At 31.2% G+C, this 6991-nt stretch overlaps 1 long non-coding RNA gene across 1 annotated transcript; it reads left to right on the top strand.

Annotated features, from left to right (window-relative positions):
* Window positions 1–1302: 1302 nt before the first annotated feature.
* Window positions 1303–4920, top strand: LOC143238754 (uncharacterized). The gene is made up of 2 exons (XR_013020741.1): window positions 1303–1439; window positions 4762–4920. It is a non-coding gene; the product is annotated as an uncharacterized LOC143238754 (long non-coding RNA).
* The last annotated feature ends 2071 nt before the right edge of the window (window positions 4921–6991 follow it).

The following is a 6991-nucleotide window of genomic DNA, read 5'->3' as shown; positions in this document are numbered from 1 at the left end:
GTGATATTTTCTAACTTTCACTAGTGGAACCCCTTCGCGATGGTACCTTACCTAACATTATCATAAAAAATCGCTACCAACTGAATAACACTTTTACTGATCACTATACGTTGATCACAACAACGGGATTTGGCCTTTCAGCAGTTGCTCTATTCGAGTATCTCTGCTGATTTCAGTCTATAGAGGTAATATTGTTACGCACGCGCAGTTTGTCTATCTTGTCTTTCTAACATGTACGAGAATATAATATTTTTTGTCGATATAATTAATAAAATTAACAACTGACTTATTCGTGGTTCCTGACATTTTAAATTTAAGAATATAATCCATATGAAAGATAATATTCTTCCTTTAAAGTATTAGTAAACATTTTCTCTTTGCCCAGAGAATATAGTTGACACTAGGGTTATTGTTTGATGTAAATAATAAATGCTAAAAGATTAATTTAAACAACATTAAAAAAATCATCTTATTATTGATTTTTGTGAGTACTGACAAGCAAAAATGATCTTATACAATACCTTAATACTTAATTAGAAGTTCAATAGCAAGAAAGAACAGTTAGAATCATTTTTGCGTTCGTTAATTGACACCGAGTTACTCTCGAGTTGAGAGTCGCTAACCCACGTGGACTAATGTTCAACTTTTGCTGTGATCGAAACTTTTAGGGTTACTAACCTGTAGTAACTAAAGTTACTCTACTGTCTACGTAATTTGCCTTGGTTAGAAGCGTAGTTGAAGAGTTGGATGAGGTGTGTTGTAAAACAAAATGGCGTCTGGCTGTGTTAGTTTGTGTTCAATTTGCAGAAAATTCTCGTAGTTGTACAGAATCATCCATTCTGCATGTAGAAACATATAAATTATAGGAACTTTCTGGAAAATAGAAACGAAGATTAGAAAAATATTTTTGCAAAGTTTCAATGTTTGAATTAATAATAACTTAACGTTAAAAAGTATAGATGTATTAGGCTAAGTCCATTTAGCACTTTAGGTTTAACTTCAATTTTAAATATTTTTTATTTTATTCTTAGTAATGCTGCATAATTTATTTCAGATATAATAATAACGTAACTGATTTTCTTTGGAATAACGAGATGCCTGGAATGTATTGCGGATAAGAAACTGAATTTAACTAAGTTTGACACAAAGAGACTGGGTATCCAAGCGCTGAAATTGAAAATGTTTCAAAACACAAAATTGCTAGAGAAGTGTATGTATGGTGTGACATACTTACTGTATTGAAATCTGTTATTTTGCGTTGTTTGAGTTAAATCTTAATTTAAAATTTTGTTTAATTGCTTTGTTGCTCCAGACTACAAACATATCATACCCAAAGAATAAAAACAATAATTCCATTCTTCATGAAGTGCAAGTACTGCCGACGTGACTTATAGTACATATACCTTCAAGATTTTATCTCTGGGGCATCACCTGTCTTGGTAAGTGGAAAAGATCAGTGTCAGTTTCTATACAGTGTGTTCAGTGTTACAGCAGTCTTTCACATGGGAAAGTACAACACACTACAAGGTTGCTTACTGATCTGGTTCCATTAGTAATAAATTTGATAGGAGATTATGGTCTTTCTTGATTAACTTTATATACTAGGCATACTTGCTGAATGTGTACAGAATTTTTTAAATTATATATTAACTAAAGGTGTATGAAATGCGAAGTATACCTGAATATCACACTTTTCCTTTTCATTTTATCTTCTGGCCATTCCTAACTTTCAAATTTAAAATGAAGATTGCTTTGTGTAGTGGAAAACATATCAGTGTAACCTATTCTCACCCCAACAAAGCTTACGTTGCAGTACAAACAAATGTAAGAGAAAACAACTTTACATGCAGCAAAATATTGCAAACAAGGACAAGAACTTAAAAACATGTATAATTTAACAGTAAATTTAAGACAGAGATCAAACATTATTTTAAAGGTACTGATATAAAGTCTCAAAACAAAAGTCAATTGATATTAAATACAAAATTACATACTTTAATCAAAACTATATTTAAATGATAATTGATGTACATCTTCAAGAATGATATAAAAGACAGAAACAATCCTTTGATGGTACAAAACACTGTAACATATATACACACAGTAGACAAATGAAAAAAAATTAAAATCCATCATGAGGCTCAAGTCTATATATATGTGTATATATATATATATATATATAAATTTTAAAGGTGTGCTTTTAAAATATATGTATATTGAGAAAATATTGATAATTATATAAAAACTGTTTACAATGAAAATAAATAAACACAATAACACCAGGTAACAAAAAGTAACCAAATAAATAAATGAAAATGCACACATATACATAAGCTTCCAAAGAAACTGGACTCTTTTATCAACTGAAACACAACGGATTTTCCAATGCAATGATCAATTTATGGTAAGTTGTGGTGGCCTGAAAAATGATCTCTTAGGCCTTTGCAAGGGTTTTAGGAGTCTGCAACAACTCATCCTGGAGACAGCACATCTCTTACTTCAGCTACGATGAAAGCTCCTTATGCTTTAACAGAAGATCATCTTTCTAGTTGTAAACTGCCCAGGCCTTTATCTACTTTACACTCTTGGCAGTGTCAGTTAACACTGACACTTCTATGTTGATGCCACAAGTTGCTGTCATTCTCTCTACAAATTGTTGGGATGATGTTAGCTTGGGCCTTGAGGTGTTAGGTATTAGTAGAACTTTCCAGAACATAGAAGGTATCCTAAGAGATTTAAGCACTGGAAGATTTTCTTCAGCTATGGTAAATGAAGGCCTCACTGGAGGTGGAGGCACATAGGGTGTCATCATCATTTCTTAGTGATCAAACCTGCAGTAAGACACTTGATCTTTCCTTTGCTTCTTAAAATCTCTGGTGGTTCTGGTTTAACCAATGTTGGGTGTTGTTATCATCTTAGAGATAGGCAACTGGGTTTTCATATCTGCTCTTTTGATGAAGGTATTATGGGTAGGACAGGCTAAGCAGTTGATAGCCTCAGCCAGTTCACTTACCTCAGGTGCATTGTTTTGCAATACATCTTCATGCATAGGCTCTGCTAAGGTGAAGGCATGGCTGATCCCAATGTTTTGCAATACATTTTCATCCATTGGCTTTGCTAAGGTGAAGGCATGGCTGATCCCAATGTTTCTAGCATAGCAGTATATTCAGGAAAATCTTTCAAGTCACCAAACACAAAACTTGCATTGTAATCTTCATCCATTTTCATGTAGAAATTTGGTGGGCTGAAGTAACACAAGAAGTATGAAAAGAGACATAACTAACTGTTTGAAAACAAACTAGCCAGAAGGTTTAATTATTTGATATTCAGGATTGAAATGTAATACAAGTTAAATTCTGATTGGTCCAAATGTTTGAATAAATGTGTAAGTTAAAATTGTAATAGCCCAATTGTAACAATTCTTTGTCCTGATATTTTCTTAGGAATAGGGTGTTAAAATTATTGTCATGGTCAAGTGGCATATCAGTAGGTTTATGTGTATCTCACCTGTATAGAATATATACTTTTCACTTGTTGAGATACCTGTCCTCCAGGCTTTGTAGAGTTTCAGACCTGATCTCTTTCTAGCTGTGTCCTCCATTGTTACTTCTAGCAGAAATGCTGCCCTAAGGGTGTCTGTTTGTGGAAGTAATTAGTAATTGTAATATTCGTGTTTTATTGTAAGAAACTGTAAAAAGTGAACATTTTCTAATATAGTATTTTTCTGAGAAACTACTGCACAGGAAAAAATGTTCTGATTGTGTTCTACTCATATGCAACTTGTTATATCAAAATGATTCAACGTACTGAACTAAGCTACTTTCATACATTTTTCTGGTATAAAATGTAATGTTTTTTTATGTTGAAACTGCTCCCATTTATTGAAATAATAATCATTTTAACATTAGATATGTTCAAATTCCCAGATACGGTCCTGGTGAAAGTCATGTTCTTGTTGTGAGGAAAGTAATTTTATTCAAAATAATTATGTTCTATTATAAAGAATTGGTTGGTACACATAGCATTGTTATTTATCTGAATTCTGTTGATTATTTTCAATTATTTCAATACCAGAAAGAAAATAATCAACAGAATTCAGCCAAAAGTAAAATTTCTTGTAGCCAGGATGTCATTATAGCTGGATTAGTTGATCATTTGGCTGTGAGCATCACTTACATTGATTGGTATCACATACACTGTGAAATCAAATTTACAATTAAATCAGTTGTTACCAAAATAATAAACTAATGAAACCTAGTATTTCTGATTGTCACTATTCAAGTAACAGAAATATTTCTGTTATGTTTGTTCATAAGTACAAAGCTACATAATGGAGTATCTGTGCTTTGCCCAACTTTAAACCTTGTAAAGTACTTTTTCATTTCATGTTTGTTCAACTTTAGTGATATGGACTTTTGATTTTGAAGGTCTCTCAGTTGATTTTCATTGCCATCAAACTTGCTAACCATAGCAAAGTTACTAAGGCTATCTGCCCCTATCACTTATTTTGAACTACTTATTAGAGGGAAGGCAACTAACTGACTAGCAGCACCCATCACATACTTTATTTTTCTTACATATACTTTCCCTGTTTTTCAACATTTACAATTACTCCCTTACAATTATTAGAAAAGATTGTTTCCATATCTGTTATAGTTTTTCTGTAATATTTAATGAAGCTGTACCAACATAAATTTGGAGAACTTAAATAGTACAAAATGTCACATCACTCCCAACAATAGTGGTTTTCTCTAATTTCAGGAACAAAGAAAACAAAACATCAGCATTTATTTGTTGAGACAGGGCAGTTAGTTATTACTGAATGACTCAATTTTCCATTAAGTTACTTCAGTTTACCAGGATGAATTGTTTCCACATCTTTTGTAATTTTTCTGTAAATAAAAAATCTTTGGATAAGAAAACAATTATTTTACTTCAGTATATCCTCAGTAAATGAGTGATATGTTCATGAACTCACAGGGCTTAATTCTCTGTAGTGGGCTCAGTGCATGTAAACCTTTGCTTAGTTTTTATTAAAACAAACAACATGTAACCTTTATATAATGTGGTGCTTAAACGTTTTGGGAATAAATGGAATACAGCCAGTAAGTTTGGTTCATGAAAATTGTGTTGAATACATTATTGCTATTTTCAAGATAAAGTAGAGGCCTTACATATTGAATATTTTGAGGCCTTGCAAGTTCTACTTGCAATAAGCTTTGTAAATGGTTATAAACCTTAAATTTGTTCCTTCTAATATTATTATTACCATTTTGGTATATTTAAAATTTACAAATGGCTATTTTCAAGCATTTTTGTTATAATATTTTCATGTTTGTTAATGTTTTTTGTAAATAACTGAAGCTGACTCGTACCCATTTGGTAAATTGACACAGATGTATATAAATTTATCATAATAAGATACAAGATTCATAAAAGTAAAAGTACTTAATAAGATTAGTTAATTTTTATCTAGGACATAAAATCAGTAGAAGTGTGAAATTAGTTTTTTTAAGAAACTTGTTAAGATCAATATATTTAAATGTAAGTGGCCTGTTCAAAGTAACACGTGAAATTTAATTGCTTACAAGATTCATTTTTGATTTACATATTAGATTATCTGAGATGTATATTGTTCCTGAAGTGTTACAAACATTCATTGGGATGCCTTGCATAAAAAAATAAAATAAATATGAACAGCATGATGGTTCCATGCATTGATGATGTATCTCTCTTAATTCTCGTGTACAGCAGTAAGTATTTGTAAATGTTTGTAAAAGACAATCGAGTTTTCCTCCATGCTCATTCAGGGCTTAAAGACGAGGATTATGTAGTGAAGCTCTTCTACCAGAATAATTTTTTCACAAAACAGTATCTGCATATTGTGTATTATTGCTAAAAACATTAGGGAAGATGATTTATTCAATAATTCAATTTAGAGAGAAAAATCCCACATCAGAAGAAAATGCTAGAAACAATTGCATCACTATACTCGCAGGAGAATGTGGTTCAAAGTTTTACAAAAATTTCATTACCAGAGAAGAATGCTCATATTAAGAAGGGAATATATATTTTTGAAGAGTCATTGCTAACAAGCATATCATAAAAAAAAAGAAAGAAACATGTCCATGACAAAATGTTCACATCAGTTTTAGCTATTTGGGAGTTAGTTTCAAAAAGTGCCATATATTTTTTTACTACTTCAGAAGTTCCTGCTATATGACTATCCTCATTCAAGAATAAAGATGATCTAATCAGTGGATTAACTCATGAACAACTAAGCACAGGTGTTTTTCTAGAAATAAGAAAACAATACATGAAATATTTTATAATTGTTTTTGGTCAATGGTTATGCTCTAATGCTATATATTTAAGAAGTAAGAAAAACAATTGGAAATAATAAGAATGATGTATGAATGGTAGTGCCAAACAGAACAGAAACAAAGTGCAGAAAACCATACAAAAATTCCCACATAAGTAGCCAAATCTTTCAAAGAAAAACTTGTGTCTACAACAAAATATTGAATTCCTTTCACTTGCATAAATTCAGGTATGAATAAAAGCATTTAACCTGAATAATGCTATAAATCCTTACAATGGATAATTTGCATAATATTGTAACATTGACTTGACTCAGTGGCTACTTATTTAGTGATTTTTTTTATTTTTTTTCAAATTCATCCTGATTTTGTTTGTTCTTTTTGGCATTGCCATCCCTTCATCATCTACATTTAAAAAAAACAAACTGTTTTTACTTGTTTTCCCTCTTCTAAATAATACCAATGAATATTTTATAATGAATGGCAGTCATTAAAAAGGCAGCAATTTTAGTTTGGCATGATGAAATGTCTTGATAGAAATCGTGTTGAAGTTAGTGAAGTGTTATATTGCTTTTACATTTGAAATGCAACATTTAAGTGTGTAAATCATTGCAACAGTTTAAGCAAAGGTGAATTAGCCATTCTGATGTCGGAATGAGAATGATTAACTG

The sequence above is a fragment of the Tachypleus tridentatus genome, chromosome 13 (assembly GCF_004210375.1).
Source record: "Tachypleus tridentatus isolate NWPU-2018 chromosome 13, ASM421037v1, whole genome shotgun sequence".
In the NCBI taxonomy this organism is placed as follows: Eukaryota; Metazoa; Arthropoda; class Merostomata; order Xiphosura; family Limulidae; genus Tachypleus; species Tachypleus tridentatus.
Note: the sequence above shows the minus strand (reverse complement) of the source record. Positions and strands in the feature narration are given on the sequence as shown.